The sequence below is a fragment of the Balaenoptera borealis genome, assembly GCF_965194805.1.
Source record: "Balaenoptera borealis genome assembly, chromosome: 13".
Classification (NCBI taxonomy): domain Eukaryota; kingdom Metazoa; phylum Chordata; class Mammalia; order Artiodactyla; family Balaenopteridae; genus Balaenoptera; species Balaenoptera borealis.
This window is the reverse complement of record NC_138870.1, coordinates 17,431,044-17,458,966: the sequence shown is the minus strand read 5'-3', so window position 1 is coordinate 17,458,966 and position 27,923 is coordinate 17,431,044.

Below are 27,923 nucleotides of genomic sequence, written 5' to 3'. Positions count from 1 at the left end.
AAAGGACTTATGTCCCATTCCACTTCTGTAGATGAAAGGAATATCAGAGAAGGCTGTATGAAGGGAGAAAAAGTCATAAATAGTTCTCAGATTTCATTTTTCAAACCCGTTTGCATTTTTCCTTATAGAGAACACCTTTAAACAGACCTTTACTGAATTTTCATCTAGAACACTTGCAGTTTCTTACTGAATTAGAAATTACTTTTAAGATTAATTTAGTATGTTTTACAGCCAATCAAGCAGCTTTAAGGGTTACCTAAAGTTATCAGTAGTGAGGGGTTATCAGTAGTGAGTATTCAAAAATTATTCAGAGAGATGGTGTCAATTACTCCCAAGATGAGAAGGGAAAAATATAATCTATTAATTCATCTCCCAATTAGGTAAACTGTTAAGGGCAAAACTCCAACTATAATAGGCTTTGTGAATGTGACTGATGGAAACAAGAAAGACCATTAATCATTTTGACTAGAAAAAGAACAGCATAATTTCAGGAATAAGTTTTAGCTATTTCTTCCCACTGTCATTAATCAAGAACATTAGGTAATTTTTCTCCAGGTTATTTCCCATTATATACATTCAGAATTATGCTGCATAAAAATATCCAATATCACAAAATAAAGTACTCCCAGGTTTTTAGAGATGGTAAAATACCAGAAATAGTAAGTGATGCTTTATTTCTATAATCTGCTAGAGCTTTTAAAAGGCTTCACATACATTATCTCATTTAACCCTAGAAATGATCTCTTTCAGGTAAAATTATTATGAATCTCTCCTCAGAGAAGTATTGGAACTGTCTATCCAGATAATAACTAACAGAACTCATTTGATTCTAGGGCTCTGGATTTCAAAAACTGTGCTAGTTCTAATTTATCACTTTGCATTCCTGATTTTATGAACACACTTACTCGTTAACCACAAATAGTAGTTTAGAAAAAGATAGCCATAAAAATGTGATAATTTACACTTGGTAGTTTTTTGTATCCTTATTGCTCAGCAGTATACAGTAGACACATCATTAATTCATTTTTGTGATGTTTTTAAAAATCATGAAAGTTATTTTATTTGTATCTAATTATCTAACTGCAGCTCAAGCTATTAAATATGTAGCAATGCAGGACAGTTAAATGTAATAAAATTTCATCCATTTATTTATTTAACACTCATGCATTTCTCACAGTCTGTGCAATAATTTCTGTATTAAATGCTGGGGATATAAAGCCCATTAAGAAGCAGGCCCTTTTCCCTATATGGGAAAAGAATCTAAAAAAGAGTGTATATATGTATATGTATAACTGATTCATTTTGCTGTACACCTGAAACTAATACAACACTGTAACTCAACTATACCCCAATAAAATTTTTTTAAAACTTAAATTCAATAATATATTGGAAAACAAATAAAGAAATAGGCCCTTCTGTCAAGGACCTTATAATTTTCTGGAAGAAAGGCAAGTAAATCAAAGATTACCATAGTTAGATTAGTGCTCATAAAGGCATTCACTATGTCATCAGTGCATAGAAAGTAAGCGATACATTGTACTAGAATCAAGACATATTCATTGAGAAGGTGATACATGGGGTAAACTTTTTAAGACTTAACTGTGAAAGATAAAATGGAGGCAGAGTGATTAGAAGTGAGATCTAAAACAGGATAACTCTTTTCAGGATACTCAGAGTCACTTAATCACGAGATCTGATGGTAAGTGGGGATTTTCCCGGGCTCTGGAATCAGCCAGTAGGGCCTATGAGGACAGTGAGGTATTGAGTTAAAAAGAAGAAGAAAAACAGAGAGGTGAGAGAGAAGTTGGGAAAGCAATGTTCCCAGGGACAGATTTTCCTTCCCTTCCCCTCTGGAGAAGGAAGGAATGGGGATCCTCATCCTCCAACAGAAGAAAGTTCATTGAAAAGGGGCTCCAAGGGGTCTAGCAAAAAAGAGAGATCAGTGTCTCCTTGCCTGCTTGGACCTGTGTGTCGGCCGTGGACTTGTTGATTTTCCCACCTGTGCCTCCTTGAACAGGAGAACAAGAGAACTGGGGGAAAGATGCCAGGGTGTGGGGGAGGGGAAGTGGGCAGCAGGGAACATCCTCCGACCCAGTAGCTGGTCATCATAAGAATGTGTGCGCTGCTTGTGGACGAAGGAAGTACTGTGAAAGATAGTTTGGGCCATCTGTCCAGTGCCAGATCCACAGAGCAAAATGATGGGGAGAGGCAGGGGAGAGTAGTAAGAGGCTGGTGGTGTCCTGACGGACGTGGGTAGAAGAGGCCCAGGTGGAGCCGGCTGTCTCACAGCTGGGAATTGTCAAGTTAGAAGACTCCCAGGAGAGCTGCTGAAGGGCTTCAGCATTTGGATTTCAACCACAGAGGGGCCCTGATGGCCTGTCACTCTTAGCCAGGGAAGCAACCACCACCCAGAGCAAACTACCTAAGTGTCTGATAAGGAAGAGACACTACTTTACCCCCTCCTACTTCCCCCAGCACACGGCAGGGAAGAGCTGGAGCCAGGGAACAGGAGACCAAGGAAGTGCCCCAGAGACACACGCGCTGCTTCCACTTTCTGCTCTAAGGCAAGAGAGTGAGAAGGGGAGTCAAAGAGCAAATCAGCCCCCTGAACCACAAAAGTGATGGACCCTGGAGGTGGGAAGTAAGAGAGATGTAACATACATGAGCTCTGACATCTAAAATGGAGAGATTTTACATAATCAAGAGTCTTAAGGATATCAGTGAATTTGTATTTTGTCATGTCCTATCCAGTGGGTGGAGAAGTTTGACATAGTAGAGTTGAGGAGGGTGATTGGAGAAAACAAAATTAGGTTTATGTGATATCTCCACTGAACACTGAACAGTTAGCTGATTCTAGCTGGACATTTGGAGAAGAGCAGGAGGTGAGCTTGGAGAGGGAGGTGGGAGTGAGGACAATAAGGCTATAATGTGCTAAGCTAAGGGGTTAGAACCTTGGACTGAAAGCCCTGGGGAGCCATTGAAAGAATCTAAACAGGGAAGTCATATAATCAGAGTGTAAAATGTACCCTTTGGTATCAGTGACTGTTTACCTACCTACCTAAATTCATCTAGCTTAGGCAGGGGGAAAAAAATGTAATAAATAAAATACCATTTTGTTAGCAAATGCCTAGGTCACTCTTGGCAACTATGTCAATAAATTACAAAATTTTCTTCTCAATGTAAAAAAATCAGCCCAAATCTAATGACAAAATAGTTCCCTATGTCTTCAATGTATACTCCAGTAAAATGTGCTTGAACTTTTCAACAACTAAGAGTTAATACAATTTGTAACTGGTTTAAATTGTATGCCTTAGGAAACAAATGACTATGTAGAAGTCGGAAGCTAGAGACATGTAACTTCACAAAATTGGGACTGCGAATCATAGTTGAATAATATTTTTTAAATTTCCAGGCAAGAAAAGCTCATAAAGATATTAGTCCAATTATAAGCATATTTGCTCAAACCTATACATTTTAACATCCTTACACAAAAACAATGTAGAATGCTAAACTAAGTTAATCTGTCAAAATTCTATCTTTTACCCCCACCACTGACATGAAAATATTCAGTAGAACAAAGGTAGTACTCTAGAGAGAAAATTTCCCAATGGTATTTCCAAAAATTCATCAGCGGTCTGGTCATAGTTAAGAATGTTCCTGAAAACCGAATGCCAAATAGAAAAGTATTTCTAATCAACATTGCTGAACATGGGCATTTTTACCTGATTAGATACTCACTGGAAGCTAAAAAGTGAACTTGCTTCCAATTTTTTGACTTCAGGGAAAGTAGAATATATTAGTGAAAATTTGATTGGAGAAAACTGGGAGGTGATTTTAACCCTGTACATTTAAGAAAACAGGACTGAGTCTGTTATATGCAACATGTATCACTAAAGTGCTCTAAGTTAGGAGATAGGAGAGGAAGAGGAAAAGTCTAGGTCAGTCACTGACTGTTCATTTAAACTCCCTATCTTTACCTCGGGCGCCTATAGTACAGGAAGATGAGATAAGCTTTTCTTTCTTTTCATCTAACTCTAGAATATTATGCCATTTATTTATTTTTTTCATTTCAGTTTAGCAGGCAAAAAAAAAAAAAAAATCCAAAAGGATAAATATCTAACATTTGATTAGATGAAACATGTTGAACGTAAGGAGCATAATAAAGGAATGAAGGTATTTCTTTTTGAAAAGTCAAAATACAGTAGAAAAACAAAAATTAAAACAATTAGGGGTTGCAAATTAAATCACTTTTTTTCAGTTATTAAAAAAAAACTGAAATGTCTACAACATTATAACTCAAAGTGTGGTCTTCGAACAGCATTACTGGAATCACCTGGAAGCTTATTAGAAATGTAGGCTCTCAGGCCTCAACCAAGTTGCTGAATTCGAATTTACATTTTAACAAGATCACTAAACAACTTTTTTTTAATTTTATTGAAGTACAGTTGACTTAAAATATTGTGTTAATTTCTTCTGTAAGGCAAAGTGACAGTTTTATATATATAATACACACACACACATATACATATATACATATACACACATATATATATATCCTTTTTCATATTCTTTTCCATTATGGTTTGTCACAGAATACTGAATATAGTTCCCTGTGCTATACAATAGGACTTTGTTCTTAATTCTTATGCCCGTTGAAGTTTGAGAAGTTATAGAAAGCCCTAGAATGCCCTAGCCTTGAATGCCTAGAACGCCAATGAATGGTTTCTACCTCATAACTTAAGAAATTAATTTAGCCCAAGTCCATTATTAAAATAGGAACACTTTATTTTTCCAGGTAGCTAAAGCAAGTGTAAGTTTGCTTGTTTGCACATATTTAATTTTTTTCAAATTTCCAACACATTAATACCTTTATATATGGAAACGAGTTTTGTTTTGTCAAATAAAAGGCATCCAATCAGCTGATTTGGGGGAAAGGGTTTCTAGAAATAAATCCCATGTTTAGAAATCACCCTCAATAATGGAAAGTTCCATTTCTCATTGCTGAGACCTGGCCCCAGTGTGCTAGAATGAAAGAGGGTTTTCTTTATGTCAGCTGTGCTTTTTTTTTTTTTCATTTGGGCCAAGTTAGAATACAAACCACTAGCTCATTTTTATTACTCTTCCCCCTCTTTCTTTTGCAACAGTTGACAGCACCCCTTCTTCAGGTGACTGCCATGAGAGCAGGAAAGCCTGGGAGAAGGGGATCGCCCACTTGCACTTTATTATTTCAAAGACTTAAGGAAAACATTAGAAGAATCATGGAGGACAAATGTGGTGATGAAGATAAAGAGCAATAATGGGATGAGAAATGTTAAATGGGAAACATTAAAAAAAAAAGCATACTGTGAACAAACTCAGATGTACAAAGTTGCTTAAAAACACAGCTTTCTCTCTCTCTCTCCTTTTTTGTAACGTTGCTATGTAATCTTATAAGTTTTACTAAAGAACTTTTTTTCTGCATGGTAGCTTTGTGGTTACAAATCTAAGAAATAGAGATCGCATTACAGCTTTTGTTTATTAAAAGAGTATAGTGACTTTTAGCTTTTAAAATGCCAAATGTTCTTATTCACTATTGTTTATTCATTCAGTCATACAATCATTTCTTCAGTAAATCTCTGCTGAGTAAACTACGTTTGCTTAGGAACCATTCTAGATGCTCAGAAGACATCAGTGAATCAAGCAAAGACACCCCCCACCCCCACTCTTGAGCTTGTGTTCTGACGGGAGGGGGACGGAGACAAAAATAACCTATAAACAAAATAAATAAATAATTGCTGAGATTGTTAGACTATCATACTAAGTGAAGTAAATTGGACAGAGAAAGACAAATATCATACGATATCACCTATATGTGAAATCTAAAGAAATTATACAAATGAACTTATTTACAAAACAGAAACAGACTCACAGACATAGAAAACAAACTATGGTTACCAAAGGGGAAAGGGGGGAGAGGGATAAATTAGGAGCTTGGGATTAACAGTTACAAACTACTATATATAAAATAGGTAATCAACAAGGACCTACCATATAGCACAGGGAACTGTATTCAATATCTTGTAATAACCTATAATGGAAAAGAATCTGAAAAAGAATATATATATATATATATATCTGAATCACTTTGCTGTACACCTGAAACTAACAGAACATTGTAAATCAGCTATACTTCAGTAAAAAAATAAACAAACTGAAAAGCAAAGGATATTAAAAAAAAAAAGCTATAGACTATTTTGTTAGAGGATTCCATTATAAATTAAGTTGGCAATTCACTTCCTTTCTATTCCACATGAATAGAATAAGTATGTCCAAGCATGAAGAAAATAAAGTGCATAGCATTATACAATGAAGAACCTAAGTGTTGCTCTTAAAGACCTTAGTAACTGAGGTAATGAGATACAACAGGAAAGTAAGTAAATATTACAAAAGGCAGATTATTCCAAGTGGTAAAAAAAAAAAGGGGGGGGTTTCAGGGGACTCAGGGGAAGAAATTTTTTATTTAAATAAATGAGATGACAAGAAATGAGGAAATGGAATATTCCATCAGAGAAAGGAAGTGCTAATTTTAAAGAGCTTAAATAATAGATGTGACAAGTTGTGCTTAAAGAAAATATTTCAACTGTGTAATAAAAATATATTTCCCAAGTTGAAAAATATATTTTAAAAATCTGGCTGATTTCAAACTTCAAAGAATGAACACTCTGAGCTTTGACTAATCCAAAAGGAATATTTATATAAGGTTTTATAAACGGCCAGTATCCTTGTTTGGAGACTATTTCCTTTCCGTTATGTACCTTCTACTTTCACTGTTAGTACCACTCAGCAACCGTGTTTTTGTGAAGTGTAAATTAAAATTCAAATTTAATTTTCTTAGTCGGCATAGAAGTTGCTTCATTTGTTTGTGAAATCACTTTTGAAATATAGGACACTATTAAGTAAAGGTGGTGATTGTGTTAAAACTGCCAATCAAGTAGAAAACCAAGGTCTAAGGATAAATCATCAGTAAAACACCCCAGCAATAAAGACGTCCATTGTTAGGTTGATGTTTTCTTAAGGTCTCCAAGAAAAGATGAATTCACTCTGATTCTCTAAGGAAATGGGTCTTACCTGATTCTTTTCTTTTCATTTTTTCTAAGCAACAGATGGACAAGCAAGGAAAGTCAGTGTAGTGACCATGGAGAAAGCCAAACGTGCACAGGAAGAGTACAGAAAGACTTTTTGAATTGCAGGAGGCAATGAATGAGGCAATAAACATTAGGCCAATATAAAAATGGCATAGAGTATTAACAGTTAACTTTTGTATTATACTTCACAGCTTACAAATGTTTTTCACATACCATAATTTATTTAACTCAAAACAACTCTTTGCTTTCATCGATCATTAATTATCTATTAGTCATTATTTTTCATTAAATAGACTCAATGTAATCCCACTGTCACCCACGGCTAAGCCTTGAACTGTGGCTGTTTTGAGTTACTTCTTGGAATGGAAGGATGGAAAGAAACCTCTGAAAATGCCTTGTCCATAAAATCTGATACGATCCAATGATCTGGAGGGGCAGTAAAACAAATGGCCATACAAAATTTCTTCCAGTTGCAGAAAAACTAGCCCAAACTGACTTCAACCAACATGTGTCCAAGGTTAGAGAGGCAAAGCTTGATTCAGAACACACAAGATATCACTAAGATCCATCCCTTGGCTTTATGTGCTTGGATTGCCTCTATTTTCAGGCTGCAACGAGAGGGTCAGCTTCAGGCTCCCATCACTGCAATACCCAGTGCATCAGAAGATAATCTGCTTTCTGGTTGATTTAAAACTAAGTCCAGAATTGAGTTTAATTGGCTGTTTTCCTTGCTTTGGGTCATGTGCCTCTCAGACCAATAACTGCAGCCAGTGGAAGGGACAGAGTGTCCTAATTGCCTAGGCTAAACCTCGGTCAAATGCACCATCCCTGGAGCTAAAAGGGAAGATGTAACATCAGGGTTCTGTTGCTACAAGAATGGAGGCAAACAGGCAAAAGCAACAAATATCTATTACTTGTAAGACGCAAACTGTTGCAAAGAAAATTGCTTCACACTTGCTATTATTGCATTCTCTTCACCGCTGTTCTATTCCTTCTCCCATCCATTTTACCTACTGCTCCCAGATTAATTGTTCTAAAGGACAGTCTTGTTAATGTCACACCTCTGTCCAGAAACCTCAAAAGCTCCCTGTGATTTAAGAAACAAATTTCATACCCCTTAGCCTGATGTTTAAGGCCCTCCACAATCTGGTCATGCCCAAACTTACCTTACCATTCCTATCTCTAGCCAAACAGAACCTCCCTGGGCCTTTATTTCTGATGCTTTCTTTAAAAAAAACCCCAACTTTTTCTTTGCATCTTTGCTTGTCTAAAGTGTACTGACAGTTTAATAACTGAAGCAAATGTCATGTGTTTTTATGAAGTAGAAAGTAATTTAGCCCTCCTTTCAACTCTCAGAACTGTAACCTTCTCCTGCAGTCCTCACTACTTTCTACCTGAGTCACAGTTATTTACAGATCTGTCTACCAGAGTCCCTATTACCCACTGAAGGTAGGTTTAGACTCAAACATCTTTGCTACTTTTGAAAAAAACAAAGTACCTTCTATTCAATAATATGAGTGTTTTCAATAAACAAATAAATATGGAGTACACAGGAAAAAAAGACATCCTATGTCTACTTAGGCAGAAATATTTTTTCTGACATTGGAAATAGAGTTTTAGCAAAGGTGATGAAGACATAAAATTAGAAGGTTTGGTTCTCATCCTCAAGGAACTCATGGTTTAGGAGAAAAGACACACAGGTAATTCCAGTACAATGAAATAAGATGATGTGGGACCACAGATGGGGAAAAGATGAATTATGTCACAAAAGTTCTTTAAAATCTTCACAGGAAAAGAAATATTTGAGTTGGAAAGAAAGGACCAGGAGAATAGCAGGCATAAAATCAACAAAATGTTGTGTTTGGGAATTGTGAGAGTTCAATGTCATCACTGTTGAGTGTATTTTGGGGTACAAAGGAAAATGAGTTTGGGAAAATGTATCAAAGTCAGCTAATAAAAGGCTTTATATTGTATTAAAAGGAGTTTATATTTCATCATGTAGGTAACTGTGCATTAGCCAAAATTTTGAGGCTGGAGATTGGGATCAGATTTACAGTCTAGAAGGTAATGTACAAGATGGGGAGGGAGGTGGAAGGGAGTAGGAAAGAGAAACCAGAAGATGGTTAGATTCTAGCCTGGGAAACAGGAAACATTTTAGGGTCATTAACTGAGGCAAGGAATATAATAGTTTTGGGGGACAGGGAAAAAATGATCATGTTGAATTTGAGATTCATGGAACCTTCAGGTGGATGTATCCAATGGGTGAAACAAAAGACTAGAAGTCATTATGACCTTACCTATTCTACCACTGGTTGTGAAATTAATAAAAACGGAGATTTTTTAAAAAGTAAAACAAAAAGTATATAGTCTCAATTAATACACAGAAGTTGGTTGGATTTCTATACACTAACAACAAAAGATCAGAAATATTTCTGAGAAAGAAATTAAGGAAACAATCCCATTTACCATCACATCAAAAAGAATAAAATACCTAGGAATAAACCTACCTAAGGAGGCAAAAGACCTGTACTCTGAAAACTATAAGACAGTGATGAAAGAAATCAAAGATGACACAAACAAATGGAAAGATATACCACCTTAGACTAGAAGAATAAATACTGTCAAAATGACTATACTACCCAAGGCAATCTACAGACTGAATGCAATCCCTATCAATTATCAGTGGTATTTTTCACAGAACTAGAACAAAACGTTTTTAAATCTGAATGGAAACACAAAAGACCCCAAATAGCCAAAGCAATCTTGAGAAAGACAAAGCTGGAGGGATCAGGCTCCCTGACTTCAGACTATACTACAAAGCTACAGTCATCAAAACAGTATGGTACTGGCACAAAAACAGACATATAGATCAATGGAAGAGGCTAGAAAGCCCAGAAATAAACCCTTGCACCTATAAAGGAGACAAAACTATACAATGGAGAAAAGACAGTCTCTTCAATAAGCAGTGCTAGGAAAACTGGACTGCTACATGTAAAAGAATGAAATGAGAACATTCTCTAATACCATACACAAAAATAAACTCAAACTGGATTAAAGGCCTAAATGTAAAACTGAATACTATAAACTCCTAGAAGAAAACATAAGCAGAACACTCTTTGACAAAAATTGAAGCAATATTTTTTTGGATCCATCTCCTAGAATAATGGAAATAAAAACAAAAATAAACAAATGGGATCTAATTAAACTTAAAAGCTTTTGCACAGCAAAGGAAACCATAAACAAAACAAAAAGACAACATACAGAATGGGAGAAAATATTTGCAAGTGATGCAACCAAAAAAGGATTAACATCCAAAATATACAAACAGTTCATACAGCTAAATATCAAAAACAAAAAAACAAAAAAACAAAAAAAACAACAAGCAACCCAATCAAAAAATGGGCAGAAGATCTAAACAGACATTTCTCCCCCAAAAAACAAAAACATACAGATGGCCAAAAGGCACATGAAAAGATGCTCAACATCACTAATTATTAGAGAAATGCAAATCAAAACTACAATGAGGTATCACCACACATGTCAGAATGGCCAACATCAAAAATGTACAAATAATAAATGCTGGAGAGGGTGTGGAAAAAAAGGAACCCTCCTACACTATTGGTGAGAATGTAAATTGGTACAGCCACTATGGAGAACAGGTACGGCAGTTTAAAAAACTACAATAGAGCCACTTCTGGGCATATAAACAGAGAAAACCATAATTTGAAAAGATACATGCAGGCCAATATTCATTGCAGCACTATTTACAACAGCCAAGACATGGAAGCAACCTAAAGTCCATAGACAGATGAATGAATATAAAGAAGATGTGGTATAACATCCAAAGACGAAGAAGAAGCCACAAAGAGATGGTAGGAGGGGCACAATCACAATAAAATCAAATCCCATAACTGCTGGGTGGGTGACTCACAAACTGGAGAACACTTATGCCACAGAAGTCCACCCATTGGAGTGAAGGTTCTGAGCCCCACGTCAGGATTCCCAATCTGGGGGTCCAGCAAAGGGAGGAGGAATTCCTAGAGAATCAGACTTTGAAGGCTAACAGGATTTGATTGCAGGATTTCGACAAGACTGGGGGAAACAGAGACTCCACTCTTGGAGGGCACACACAAAGTAGTGTGCTCATCAGGACCCAGGGGAAGGAGCAGTGACCCCAGGGGAGACTGAACCAGACCTACCTGCTAGTGTTGGAGGGTCTCCTGCAGAGGCAGGAGGTGGCTCTGTGTCAATGTGAGGACAAGGACACTGGCAGCACAAGTTCTGGGAAGTACTCCTTGGTGTGAGTCCTCCCAGAGTCTGCGTTAGCCCCACCAAAGAGCCCGGGTAGGCTACAGCATTGGGTTGCCTCAGAACAAACAACCGACAGGGAGGGAACCCAGCCCCACTCATCAGCAGACAAGTGGATTAAAGTTTTACTGAGCTCTGCCCACCAAAGCAACAAACAGCTCTATCCACCACCAGTCCCTCCCATCAGGAAACTTCCACAAGCCTATTAGGTAGCCTCATCTACCACAGTGCAGAGAGCAGAAGCAAGAACTACAATCCTGCAGCCTGTGGAACAAAAACCACATTCACAGAAAGATAGACAAGATGAAAAGGCAGAGGGCTATGTATCAGATGAAGGAACAAGATAAAACCCCAGAAAAACAACTAAATGAAGTGGAGATGGGTAACCTTCCAGAAAAAGAATTCAGAATAATGATAGTGAAGATGATCCAGGAGCTCGGAAAAAGAATGGAGTCATAGATCGAGAAGATGAAAGAAATGTTTAACAAAGATCTAGAAGAATTAAAGAACAAACAAACAGAGATGAACAACACAATAACTGAAATGAAAACTAAACTAGAAGGAATCTAGGAATACCAGAATAACTGAGGCAGAAGAGCGGATAAGTGACCTGGAAGACAGAATGATGGAATTCACTGCTGCGGAACAGAATAAAGAAAAAAAGAATGAAAAGAAATGAAGACAGCCTAAGAGACCTCTGGGACAACATTAAACGCAACAATATTCGCGTTATAGGGGTCCCAGAAGGAGAAGAGAGAGAGAAAGGACCCGAGAAAATATTTGAAGAGACTATAGTCGAAAACTTTCCTAACATGGGAAAGGAAATAGCCACCCAAGTCCAGGAGGTGCAGAGAGTCCCATACAGGATAAACCAAAGGAGAAACACACCGAGACACATAGTAATCAAATTGGCAAAAATTAAAGACAAAGAAAAATTATTGAAAGCAGCAAGGGAAAAATGACAAATAACATACAAGGGAAGTCCCATAAGGATAACAGTTGATTTCTCAGCAGAAACTCTACAAGCCAGAAGGGAGTGGCATGATATACTTAAAGTGATGAAAGGGAAGAACCTACAACCAAGATTACTCTACGTGGCAAGGATCTCATTCAGATTCAATGGAGAAATCAAAAGCTTTACAGACAAGCAAAAGCTAAGAGAATTCAGCACCACCAAACCAGCTCTACAACAAATGCTAAAGGAACCTCTCTAAGTGGGAAACAAAAGAGAAGAAAAGGACCTACAAAAACAAACCCAAAACAACTAAGAAAATGGTCATAGGAACATACATACTGATAATTACCTTAAATGTGAATGGATTAAATGCTCCAACCAAAACACACAGGCTTGCTGAATGGATACAAATACAAGACCCATATATATGCTGTCTACAAGAGACCCACTTCAGACCTAGGGACACAATCAGACTGAAAGTGAGGGGAGGGAAAAAGATATTCCATGCAAATGGAAATCAAAAGAAAGCTGGAGGAGCAACACTCATATCAGATAAAATAGACTTTAAAATAAAGAATGTTACAAGAGACAAGGAAGGACACTACATAATGATCAAGGCATCAAACCAAGAAGATATAACAATTATAAACATATATGCACCCAACATAGGAGCACCTCAATACATAAGACAAATGCTAACAGCTCTAAAAGAGGAAATCGACAGTAACACAATAATAGTGGGGGACTTTAACACCTCACTTACATCAATGGACAGATCATCCAAAGAGAAAATTAATAAAGAAACACAAGCTTTAAATGACACAATAGACCAGAGAGATTTAATTGATATTTATAGGACATTCCATCCAAAAACAGCAGATTACACTTTCTTCTCAAGTGTGCACAGAACATTCTCCAGGATAGATCACATCTTGGGTCACAAATCAAGCCTCAGTAAATTTAAGAAAATTGAAGTCATATCAAGCATCGTTTCTGACCACAATGTTATGAGATTAGAAATCAATTACAGAGGAAAAAAAATAAAAAGCACAAAAACATGAAGGCTAAACAATACGTTACTAAATAACCAAGAGATCACTGAGGAAATCAAAGAGGAAATCGAAAAATACCTAGAGACAAATGACAATGAAAACACAATGATCCAAAACCTATGGGATGCAGCAAAAGCAGTTCTAAGAGGGAAGTTTATAGCTATACCAGCCTACCTCAATAAACAAGAAAAATCTCAAATAAACAATCTAACGTTACACCTAAAGGAACTAGAGAAAGAAGAACAAACAAAACCCAAAGTTAGCAGAAGGAAAGAAATCATAAAGATCAGAGCAGAAACAAATGAAATAGAAACAAAGAAAACAATGGCAAAGATCAATAAAACTAAAAGCTGCTTCTTTGAGAAGATAAACAAAATTGATAAACCATTAGCCAGACTCATCAAGAAAAAGAAGGAGAGGACCCAAATCAATAAAATTAGAAATGAAAAAGGAAAAATCACAACTGACACTGCAGAAATACAAAGGATTATAAGAGATTACTACAAACAACTGTATGCCAATAAAATGGACAACCTGGAAGAAATGGACAAATTCTTAGAAAGGTATAACCTCCCAAGAGTGAACCAGGAAGAAATAGAAAATATGAACAGACCAATCACAAGCACTGAAATTGAAACTGTGATTAATAATCTTCCAACAAACAAAAGTCCAGGACCAGATGGCTTCACAGGTGAATTCTATCAAACATTTAGAGAAGAGCTAACACCCATCCTTCTCAAACTCTTCCAAAAAATTGCAGAAGAAGAAACATTCCCAAACTCATTCTATGAGGCCACCATTACCCTGATACCAAAACCAGACAAAGATACTACAAAAAAAGAAAATTACAGTCAGTATCACTGATGAATATAGATGCAAAAATCTATATTCCAGAAAAAGATACTACAAAAAAAGAAAATTACAGACCAATATCACTGATGAATATAGATGCAAAAATCCTCAACAAAATACTGGCAAACAGAATCCAACAACACATTAAAAGGATCATACACCACGATCAAGTGGGATTTATCTCAGGGATGCAAGGATTCTTCAGTATACGCAAATCAATCAGTGTGATACACCATATTAACAAACTGAAGAATAAAAACCATATGATCATCTCAATAAATGCAGAAAAAGCTTTTGACAAAATTCAACACCCATTTATGACAAAAACTCTCCAGAAAGTGGGCATAGAGGGAAACTACCTCAACATAATAAAGACCATATATGACAAAACCACACCCAACATCGTTCTCAATGGTGGAAAACTGAAACCATGTCCACTAAGATCAGGAATAAGACAAGGTTGTCCACTCTCACCATTATTATTCAACATAGTTTTGGAAGTCCAAGCCACAGCAATCAGAGAAGAAGAATAAATAAAAGGAGTACAATTTGGAAAAGAAGAAGTAAAACTGTCACTATTTGTGGATGACATGACACTATACATAGAAGATCCTAAAGATGGCTCCAGAAAACTACTAGAAGTAATCAATGATTTGCTAACTTTGCAGGATACAAAATTAATGCACAGAAATCTCTTGCATTTCTATACACTAATGATGAAAAATCAGAAAGAGAAATTAAGGAAACACTCCCATTTACCATTGCAACAAAAAGAAGAAAATATCTAGGAATAAACCTACCTAAGGAGACAAAAGACCTGTATGCAGAAAACTATAAGACACTGTTGAAAGAAATTAAAGATGTTACCAACAGATGGAGAGATATTCCATGTTCTTGGATTGGAAGAATCAACATTGTGAAAATGACTATACTACCCAAAGCAATCTACAGATTCAATGCAATCCCTATCAAATTACCAATGGCATTTTTTTACAGAACTAGAACAAAAAATCTTAAAATTTGTATGGAGACACAAAAGACCGTGAATAGCCAAAGCAGTCTTGAGGGAAAAAGACAGAGTTGGAGGAATCAGACTCCCTGACTTCAGACTATACTACAAAGCTACAGTATTCAAGCAATATGGTACTGGCAGAAAAACAGAAATATAGATCAATGGAACAGGATAGAAAGCCCAGAGATAAACCCATGCACCTATGGTCAACTAATCTATGACAAAGGAGGCAAGGATATACAATGGAGAAAAGACAGTCTGTTCAATAAGCGGTGCTGGGAAAACTGGACAGCTACATGTAAAAGAATGAAATTAGAACACTCCCTAACACCATACACAAAAATAAACTCAAAATGGATTACAGACCTAAATGTAAGACTGGACACTCTAAAACTCTTAGAGGAAAACATAGGAAGAACACTCTTTGACAAAAATCACAGCAAGCTCTTTTTTGATCCACCTCCTAGAGTAATGGAAATAAAAACAAAAATAAACAAATGCCACCTAATGAAACTTAAAAGCTTTTGCAAAGCAAAGGAAACTACAAACAAAACGAAAAGACCACCCTCAGAATGGGAGAAAATATTTGCAAACGAATCAGCGGACAAAGGATTAATGTCCAAAATATATAAACAGCTCATGCAGCTCAATATTAAACAAACAAACAACCCCATCCAAAAATGGGCAGAAGACCTATATAGACATTTCTCCAAAGAGGACATACAGATGGCCAAGAAGCACATGAAATATTGCTCAACATCACTAATTATTAGAGAAATGCAAATCAAAACTACAATGAGGTATCACCTCACACCAGTTAGAATGGGCATCATCAGAAAATCTACAAACAACAAATGCTGGAGAGGGTGTGGAGAAAAGGGAACCCTCTTGCCCTGTTGCTGGGAATGTCAATTGATACAGCCACTATGGAGAACAGTATGGAGGTTCCTTAAAAAACGAAAAATAGAACTACCATATGATCCAGCACTCCCACTACTGGGCATATACCCAGAGAAAACCATAATTCAAAAAGGGACATGCACCCCAATGTTCATTGCAGCACTATTTACAATAGCCAGGTCATTGAAGCAACCTAAATGCCCATCAACAGATGAATGGATATAGAAGATGTGGTACATATATACAATGGAATATTACTCAGCCATAAAAAGGAACGAAATTGGGTCATTTGTAGAGACATGGATGCATCTTGAGACTGTCATACAGAGTGAAGTAAGTCAGAAAGAGAAAAACAAATATCACATATCAATGCATATATGTGGAACCTAGAAAAATGGTACAGATGAATCGGTTTGCAGGGCAGAAATAGAGACACAGAAGTAGAAAACAAACGTATGGACACCAAGGGGGGAAAGCAGCGGGGGGTAGGGGTGGTGGTGTGATGAACTGGGAGATTGGGATTGACATGTATCCACTGATGTGTATAAAATGCATGACTAATAAGAACCTGCTGTATAAAATAATAAATTAAATTAAATTTTTTAAAAATGTGGTATATATGTATATAAAATGGAATATTACTCAACCTTAAAAAGGAATGAAATAATGCCGTTTGCAGCAACATGGATGAACCTAGAGATTATCATAATAAGTGAAGTAAGTCAGATAAAGACAAATATCATATATCACTTATATATGGACTCTTAAAAAAAAAACGATAGACGTGAACTTATTTACATAACAGAAATAGACTCACAGACATAGAAAACAAACTTATGGTTATCAAAGGGGAAAGAGGGGAGAGGGATAATTTAGGAGTTTGGGATTAAGATATACACACTACTATATATAAAATAGATAACCAGCAAAGATATACTGTATAACAAAGAGGTCTATACTCAATATTTTATAATAACCTATAAGGGAAAAGAATCTGAAAAAGAATATATATAATATATACATATTTTATATATAGATATATATATACACACACATATCTGAATTACTTTTCTGTACACCTGAAAGTAACACATTACAAATCAACTATACTTCAATTTAAAAAATTAAATAAAAATATTAAAACTTAAAAAAAAAAGTAATTGAACATGGTATCACAGGTATACCAATGTCCAAACTCATCAAGTTGTATCATTTAATATGTGTAGCTTTCTGTATAACAATTATACCTTAATAAAGCTGTAAAAAAAAATGTATACAGTCTTAAATGAAGCATAAAGTATTTTTGCACACTGAAATTTATTGAATACTGTCAAGGTAGATAAAAATATAAATTTCCATTTGACTTATTTTGTTTATTTCACAAACGGGTAGGTGATTAATAAACTGATGACTAGATTTGTAACGTTTCACAAATTTGATCCAAGTTGTACAAGATGGTGACTTCAAGACCCTGGACTGGACTCCCACCCAATTTATAAAGCCCAGAAGGCTGACGTTTTGCAGAACATTTTCCAGTCCTTTCTGTTGAGACTTTATCATGTTTTTCTTTGCTTTTACTCTCTGGAATTTTATCCCAGTGACTGTCACTTTCTGTGTACCACAAAAACTTACTCAGTACTTTGGTTTGTTCAGAAGGGTTACATTAGTGTTCAGATATTTTCAGTTATTTCGTCAGAAACCATTGAAACCACAAAAAAAGATAAACTGAGAGTTAAGAATTGGTCTCTCTGAAGGAATTATGTTAATCTTGTAAACTATATGGTGAGAAAGTTTTATACACAGGTTAAATATCGGTCACCTGTGAAGTTAGAATGATGAGCTCTCATTTGATTGCTTACACACACTTGGGAAAATAATCTTCTTACACATTAAAACACATTTTTGAATACCTGAGCTGTTGGCAATCATTGAAAACTTGGCTCTCAACTCTTCTATGCTTCACTGAGGAAACTGTGACAGTGGGTGGAACTGAAGTCTGATGTGGATAGTATTAAGTTTGCCAAGTTAATTAAATTTAACCAAAAAGATTCCTAAGACAATATCCCAACTTATAGGACATTATACTCAACTTTAATTAACTGTGATATAAATTTAAGACAATGAAAAGATAAGCCACAGACTGGGAGAAAATATTTGTAAAACACGTGTTTGATAAAGACTTGTATCCAGATATATTACAAAGAACTCTTAAAACTCAGCAATAAGAAAACAACCCAGTTAACGGGCAAAAGAGCTGAATGGACACTTCACCAAAGAAGATATACAGATAGGTAATGATATCACTACACACCTATTAGCATGGCTAAAATCCAAAACACTGAGAATAACAAATGCTAGTGAGGATGCAGAGTAAGAGGAACTCTCATTCATTGCTGGTGGGGATGCAAAATGATAGAGTCATTTTGCAAAATACTTTGGCAGTTTCTTATAAACCTAAACATATTTTTATCATACAATCCAGTAATCAAACTGCTAGGTATTTACCCAAGTGAGTCGAAAGCTTACATCCACATGAAAACCTGCGTGTGAGTGTTTGTAGCAGCTTTATTCATAATTGCTCAAACCTGGAAGCAACCAAGATGCCCTTCAATAGCTGAATGGATGAACCAACTGTGGTACAGCCACACCACAGAATAATATTCAGTGATGAAAAGAAACGAGCTATTATGCCACGAAAAGGAATCTTAAATCCATTGCAAAGTAAAGAAAGCCAATCTGAAAAGGCTATATACTCTATGATTCCAACTATATGACATTCTGGAAAAGGCAGGGTTAGGAGGGAAGAAGATCGCCGTGGGGCTAGGGAAAAGGAAGGGATGAATAGGTGGAGCACAGGGGACTTTTAGGGCAGTGAAACTATCTGTATGATAATGTAACGATGAACATGTGACATTATGCCTTTGGCAAAACTCAGAGAACTTTACGATAAAGTGAACCCTAATGTAAACTATGGACTTTAGTTAATAATAATGTATGAATATTAGTTCATCGGTTGTGATAAATGTATCACATCAGGGGCTTCCCTGGTGGCGCAGTGGTTAAGAATCCGCCTGCCAATGCAGGGGACATGGGTTTCAGCCCTGGTCTGGGAAGATCCCAATGTCCCAGTGTAACTAAGCCTGTGCGCCACAACTACTGAGCCTGCGCTCTAGAGCCCACGTGCCACAACTAGTGAGTCCACGTGCCTCGAGCCCGTGCTCTGCAGCAAGAGAAGCCTGCGCCCCTCAACGAAGAGTAGCCCCCGCTTGCCGCAATTAGAGAAAAGCCGGCACACAGCAATGAAGACCCAACAGAGACAAAAATAAATAACTAAAATAAATGTTTTAAAATGTATTACTCAATACAAGATGTTAATAATAGGGGGAAATGAGGGTGAGACAGGGGATGTATTTGGGAACTTCTATACTCCCTGTTCAATTTCTCTGTAAATCTAAAACTGCTCTAAAAACATAAAGTCTATTAAAAGCAATGATACAGCTGACTGTATTATTTGTGCTCTAAGAAATGTGAATAAATGATATGAGAGTCTTGGTGAGTTCCAGAAGGATTCTAACTAGAGGTGCTTATGAAGACTTCATAGAAGTAGTGAGATTTAAGTATTGAACAATGAGCTAAATTCAATGAGAACAACTAAAGCAAATAAGAAATATTTTATCAGGTAACATTTTGTAAGCAGAACTCTGTGTGCAACGACAGTCATTGAGACTGTATTGTGTTCTGCTCTATTGAGAGAAAAAGGGGGCAGATCAGAGAATGACAATGTCTGTTGCAAGAATTATTTTCCTTATATAATTTATTCCAATGTAATCATATTTTTCCTTACTTCTTTAAAAGGTGTGGAGAAAATAGTCATGCTAGGAATATTCATGAAAGTTTGTGGAGGTGTTAAAATCAACAAATTAATCTCCCCCTATCTTGGAAACATTTTTCCCTTTGCCGAGGCTATCTTTACTTACCATTATATTTTTCTCTTTCTTTTGACTGCCCGAATTTTCTAATATGTGAAGTATATTCAATTTTTCAGTACCAATGCTTTATTATTTCCCATGTACCTACTTCTGCTTCTTTAAGAACCAGTCTCAAGAAAGAGTTCAGTAGTCTCTTTCGTGTCAAACTCAAAGGTCTTTTCTTCTCAGTTTTGACACTTCTTGAGCTCTTACCTCTATTGAGCACTCCATTTTTCCTGAAAGCTTCTCTTTCCCCAGATTTCAAATATATGGGATTTCCCCGGCCTCTCTTTCTACTGCTGTTGACTATTTTGGTGATAATTCCTGGACGGATACACAGCTTCCTCTCATTCTCAGACTGCTGTTCTGTGAGTATACAGGGATGAATAAGACAGATTCCTGGGACCTCACCACCTAGAGGAATGCAAGACCAGCAGGCCTATCTGCTGTAGAGAGAGGATAAACAGAGAACTAAGGGGGAACTGGTGGTGCTGGCTTAATAAATGTGTGGGAATAGGTAGCATGGGATCAGGGTACATAGCAATATCCCATGGTATATTAGATACTGGCTGAGAAGTTCAACAAGACTAGAGTTTAAAGGTAGATACCAAGTTGAAGATTAGGAGAGCTGAAAAGTAGACAGGACTGGGTTGTACTGCAGCAAAATGGATGGACCTAGAGATTATCATACTAAGTGAAGTAAGCAAGACAGAGAAAGACAAATATCATATATCACTTATATGTGGAATCTAAAACAATGATACAAATGAACTTATATACAAAACAGAAAGAGACACACATAGAAAACAAACTTATGGTTACCAAAGGGGAAAGGGTGGGGGGGAGTCTGGGATTAACATACACACACTACTATATATAAAATAGATAAACAACAGGGACCTACTGTATAGCACAGGGAACTATACTCAATATTTGGTAGTAACCTATAAGGGAAAGAATGTGAAAAAAATAGATATATATGTATGTATAATTGAATCACTTTGCTGTATACCTGAAACTAACATAAGACTGTAAATCAACTATACTTCAATAAAAAAATAATTATTTAATTTAAAAAAGATCTTAGGTATTTGCCCTGTAACTAATGAACGTAGTCAGTGCTCAATAACTGACTGGTAAGTATCGGTTAAAATCAATTAATCAGTAGAGCAATTAGCATGTATTAAATAGGAAGGGAAAAATAAGAAATGGTCTCTCATTATGAGAAATTTATTATCTACTTGTAGGAGGCAAACAATTTATAGTATAAGAGAGCATAGGATACTTCCAAATTATATGGGGCATTTAAATAAGCATGGGAGAAATGAGTAGTAATCAATGTGTCGACAGTCAATGTATACTGACTGTCACAAGTGAATTTAGAGTTGAATTAGGTCTTGAAAGTTGAGTAGGATTTGAATAGGGTCAGAAGAGAAAGGAGGAAGTTTTAAGTACGTGGAAAACCTCCAGCAAAGACATGAAGCTGAAAACTGGCCAAAGTTGGAATGAGAAAAATACTGTCATTGGCCTGTACGACACTACAGTGTGCTGGGGAACGTGATAGTCATTGATGGCTGTGCACTGAGCTGGCCCCACATGACCCCTCCTCCTGATATTTATCAAAAGGCTGCCAAAACAAAACAAAACAAAAACCTGAGATAAGCTGTAAAACATTTTTTTTTTTGGCTATAAGATTTTTTTTTAATTGAAGTGTAGTTGATTTACAATGTTGTGTTAGTTTCAGGTGTAAAGCATAGTGATTCAGTTATTTATATATATATATATATATATATATTCTTTTTGAGATTCTTTTCCCTTGTAGGTTATTACCAAATATTGAGTACAGTTCCCTGTGCTATATGGTAGGTCCTTGTTGGTTATCTATTTTATATATAGTAGTGTGTATATGTTTCTATATATAGAAAACAAACTTATGGTTACCAAAGGGGAAAGGGGGGAGGGATAAATTAGGAGTTTGGGATTAACATTTGCAAAACTTTTGATAAGAATCAAAATTGAAGGTAGCAGAGACACAGGCAGAATGAGCATCGTAAGAAGTGTAGGTTGCTGTCAATAGGACAGACAGGCGCGAGGCAAAATTTGGAATTGTTCAGAATAAAACTCAAGTCACTTTAGTATAGGAGCCCCTGTCCCAACCCCTCAGACCTTTTGTAAAATCCATAGGGCCAGACCACTGACAGACAAAGGCCTTCCCCGTGTGTCTTCTTGACCTCCCTGAATAAGTCTTTTATTATCTTGCCTTCTTTGTCACTGTGGCGTGCTTTAGTCTGGATGGTTTTCTTTCTTCCACTTGACATTCTGCTCTGCATGCCATTCTACTCCAGGAATGTCCTGAGCCTTGATGTCTATTCAAGTCCTGACCTTTTTTTTTTTTTTTTTAATTTTTTTAAACAGTCCAACTGAAGTCATCTTCTTTTTAACCTTAACCAATAACTTCTCAGAACTCTTGCTGCAAATTATGGAAGTTCCCTTCTGAGTCAGAAAAATGCTCCTTTTGGTTGTAAACAGGGTGAGAGTAATGACTTGCTACCCACAGTCATTTTACTTGGTGGAATTAAATTTGTTCTTCCAGCCCTAAGTAAAAGCACTACCTGTTACAAAAAATCAAAATGTAGATTTTCACATATTTCCTAAGAACTTTCCTCAATTCCTTTCCTTTCGCCTCCAAATTAGTAGTATATCTTGCCATCTAGAAGAATTTCCATTATTTATAGTTCCTTTGCCAGCCTAAGGTCCAGCTTCCTCTAGTGTAGACAGAGAAAAAAATCGAGTTTATACATATTCCCTCTTGACCTCCTAGGCTTGATTTGGAAGTGCTTCTTCCACAAACTACAGCAGAAGTATAATAAAGGGATTGGTCATAATTTCCTATAACATCAAAGCATAAAGCTATACATGTATATTGGACTTCTCAGAAGGGTGAGATAATTTAATTACAGTATGTACAAAATAAACCTAAAGATGTATGCTTTATGAATATTTCAAGGTAAAAGATTCTGAGATATTACACATTTCAAAGGAAATCTCATGGTGAATTCGTCCTACTTTCTGACATTACTTTCCTCTCCTTAGATATTTTCTTATTTGTAAAACACACTCCTGATTCAAATCTCCTAATAACAGATTATTTCACCAAGTCTGAATAATTCCATGTAGACCTACACTGTCTGATAGTATAGTTCTACATACTACACTATTGCCAATAGTCATGTGTGACTATTGAACATTTTAAATGTGGCTAGTCTGAACCCTCAGATGGGAGAAAATATTTGCAAATGAAGCAACTGACAAAGGATTAATCTCCAAAATTTACAAGCAGATCATGCAGCTCAATATCAAAAAAGCAAACAACCCAATCCAAAAATGGGCAGAAGACCTAAAGAGACATTTCTACAAAGAAGATATACAGATTGCCAACAAACACATGAAAGAATGCTCAACATCATTAATCATTAGAGAAATGCAAATCAAAACTACAGTGAGGTATCACCTCACACCAGTCAGAATGGCCATCATCAAAAAAATCTACAAACAATAAATGCTGGAGAGGGCGTGGAGAAAAGGGAACCCTCTTACACTGTTGGTGGGAATGTAAATTGATACAGCCACTATGGAAAACATCATGGAGGTTCCTTAAAAAACTAAAAATAGAACTACCATACGACCCAACAATCCCACTACTGGGCATATACCCTGAGAAAACCATAATTCAAAAAGAGTCATGTACCACAATGTTCACTGCAGCTCTGTTTACAATAGCTAGGACATGGAAGCAACCTAAGTGTCCATCGACAGATGAATGGATAAAGAAGACGTGGCACATATATACAATGGAATATTACTCAGCCATAAAAAGAAACAAAATTGAGTTATTTGTAGTGAGGTGGATGGACCTAGAGTCTGTCATGCAGAGTGAAGTAAGTCAGAAAGAGAAAAACAAATACTGTATGCTAACACATATATATGGAATCTAAAAAAAAAAAAAAAAGGTTCTGAGGAACCTAGGGGCAGGACAAGAATAAAGATGCAGATGTAGAGAATGGACTTGAGGACACGGGGAGGGGGAAGGGTAAGCTGGGACGAAGTGAGAGAGTGGCATGGACTTTTATATACTACCAAATGTAAAATAGATAGCTAGTGGGAAGCAGCCACATAGCACAGGGAGATCAGCTTGGTGCTTTGTGACCACCTAGAGGGGTGGGATAGGGAGGATGGGAGGAAGATGCAAGAGGGAAGAGATATGGGGATACATGTATATGTATAGTTGACTCACTTTCCTATAAAGCAGAAACTAACACACCAGTGTAAAGCAGATATACTCAAAAAAAGATGTTTAAAAAAATTAAAATTAAAAAATAAAAATAAAAAATAAATGTGGCTAGTCTGAATTGAGGTGTGCTTTAAATGGAAAATATCTACCAAATTTCCAAGACTTAGCACACACACACACAAATATAAAATAGTTAATTTGTACACTGATAGCTTACTGAAATGATAATATTTTGGATACATTGCATTAAATAAACAGTATTTTATTAAAATTAATTTCACCTGTTTCTTTTTGCTTATTTCAATGTGGTTATTAAATATACATGTAGCTCTCTATAATACAACATATATAATTCTATTGGACTTTGCTTGTCTTGAATAATGAAGAGGGCACTTAAAGGAGATGAGGTCGGGGGTAAGTTGGAGAAAGAGAAAAAAATGCCTCAGTAGGACAGTTTGTGGTGGTCTTTGGCATTCTAATTCTAGCAGAAAAAGTCTGGGGGAGATTTTTTTCATGTCACAGTCAAGTTAAAGGCATAGGTACTCTAAGTCTCATCTGCTTATGGGTATACCTCACCCGTGTGAATCACAGAATAAAAAAAAAACCAAAAAACTCCCTGTCATTAAGTCATAACCACACACATATACAGATTCCAAAAACAGATCCAAAAAACAAACTTTACTTTCCACAGACAATGTCCTGTAAAGCAGGGACTGCACACTCCAACACTAATAGGGGCTAGATGGGTAACTTAAATAGTCAACAGTCCGTGGACCAGGTGAGATCTGTGGTAGACCAGAGAACACATTTTGCATGGAAAAAGGGCACTTGGTGCTTGCCTCCAGACAATTGTTACCATGTGGGAATGCTGGCCCTGTGTTGCCAGACCTTCTGATATTTTTAGAGAAACTAGAAATCCAGATTTTCAGGTGACCTTTCCTTACTTAATCTTTTAAATAATAATGCCCATATTGGGGCCATGTATACTTTGGGTTATAAATCTGTTATCTGCATCTAAATTTAGAGAGAAAGAATAGTTTTCTAAACAGCCCCATGATTTCTCAAGTTGCAACAAAGTTTCATCATGATGGAATCAGTATTTAACATAAGGATTCAGATCATGTGATTTTCCTTCATCTTCTTTATCTTGCTTTCAGACTTGGACATTTTAAGGACAGTTAGGCCTCAAAAGAGGCAGTTCATTAGTCATATATTTCTTATTTATTATTTGTTATGTATGAAATATTTCAGACATTCAACTAAATCAGAGAAAACAATATAATGAATGATCATACTCATTACCTAGTCTAAGACATAAAACTTGACAAGTGAGTAAATTGGTACAACCTCTATGGAGGCCACTGGCAACATTTATGAAAATTAAAATGTTTCTACCCTTCATTACCATAATTTCACTGTGCTCCTCTTCTCAATAATATTCAGTTACAACAAGCACTGCCTCTGTCCTCAGTAATCACTATCCTGAATTTAGTGCTTATGATTCCCAGATGATGCTTTTATATTTTTGATATGTATTCATAAGTGATACTGTGTATATGGTAAAATTTCTTCTGAAACATTGTTTTTCTTGAGGGCCCTATGTCTTTTCTTATCTGTCTGTGTTGTATGTCCCATTTCAGTATTTACTATTGCCACTGAGATCAAAGAATGGGCCCTATTGTTTTGGGTCCTCAACGTTATGTTTCGTGAGATTTATCCATTTGATATATTTATTGCTAGCTCCTTTTAATAGCTATAGAGAATTCCATTGTAGGAATAAAACAATGTATTTAGCCATTCTTCTGAGAAGTACCTTTAAGGTCTTTCCAATTCTTAACTACAAGCAAGGCTGAAACATTCTTTTACATGCTTTCTTCTGCACATGTGGCAAGTTTTTTAGGGCAGTGATATTCAAAGTGTGCTCCTAGACCAGCAGCATTGGCATTACCTGGGAACATATCAGGAATGCAAATTCCTGGGTCGTACCTTAAGGGAATTTGAGACTCTGGGGATGGAGCATAGCCAGCTGTTTTAAGAAGCCTTGCACGCTAAAGTTTAAGAACTACAGCTCTAAGGTAAACCTAGGAGATGTATTAATGGCTCACGGAATAGGCACATCATTAATTATGTGTTTTAAAAGTTGTTTCCAAGGTTGTCGAAGCAATTTATAGGCAGGAGGTTTTATGTTATCTGATAGGGCAATTAGGTGGTAAAATATACTCCAGTGTCTTAGAAGTTAAAGGAATGCAGTAGTAACAAATGAGTAGCATAAAGAACAATGGTTTAGAATCAAAAGAACAGAAATAGACCCCCAAAATGTCCAGAAGTTTAGCATGAGAATATGGGGCCATCTTTTCTCAGAAAAGATTAACTTTTCTCTGCTTCTGTTTAGACAGCTGGGAGACATATGGAATAAGATAAAATGAGGTCCATTGCTAAGTAAACTGCAAATCAATAAATACAGGATATAGACAGGCAGATACTGTGTGTGTGTGTGTGTGTGTGTGTGTGTGTGTGTGTGTGTGTGTGTGTGTGTGTAAAATCAAAAAAGGGCTAGGAGAAAAGAAAATATGGAGGATGCCTCCCCCCAGAGTGGGGAAGACCTTTCTCTCTGCCACGTAAAGTTCAGAAGCCATAAAATAAAATTCAATTAAGAAAAAAAAAACCTTTACAAGTGGCAAAAGAAAAGCGAAGTAAAAATACTCAAATTACACACATGGAAAAAATGGAACCTATCACAGACAATGGACAATTCTCCCTATGGAAAAAGGGCAAAGGATATGAACAGAGTGTTCTCCCAAAATGAAATACAAATCTCTCTCATACATATGAAAAGATACCCAAATGGGGTTGCATTAAGAGAAACTAATTCAAACAGCAGTGAAACAAAATTTGCATCTACCTGATAGGCTAAAATCCAAAATATACTGTGTTGGCAAGGCTGTAGGGAAATAGCAACTCTTGTAAATATTTAAAATTTTAACCTCTAGAGATGCTATCTGGCAGCATTTATCAAAATTAAAATGTATATACTCTTTGGCATCATAATTCTACTCCTAGGATTTTATCCTAGACACAGGATTTCACACGTGTGTAATTTCACATGTGTGAAAGTACATATGTACATGATTAGTCATGGCATTTTTTATAATAGTAAAAAAAGAAAAAAACCTAAATTTCCATTAATAGAGGGCTGTTTACATAAATAATGGTATACCCACACAATGGCATACTTTTCAATTTTTAAAAAGAATGAGGAACTACTTAATAAATGGATTAATATGAAAAGAACTTAGGTGCAAAACATATATGCTACAAGAATAGGATAGAAACTTCATTCCAGGTATATTTTTATATTTTTATGACATTTGAACTATGTGAAAATGTTACCAATTCAAAATTGTATGTGTCTGTGTATGTTGGAATGGATTTGCTCAGATTGTGTGTTAGAGAAATCAACT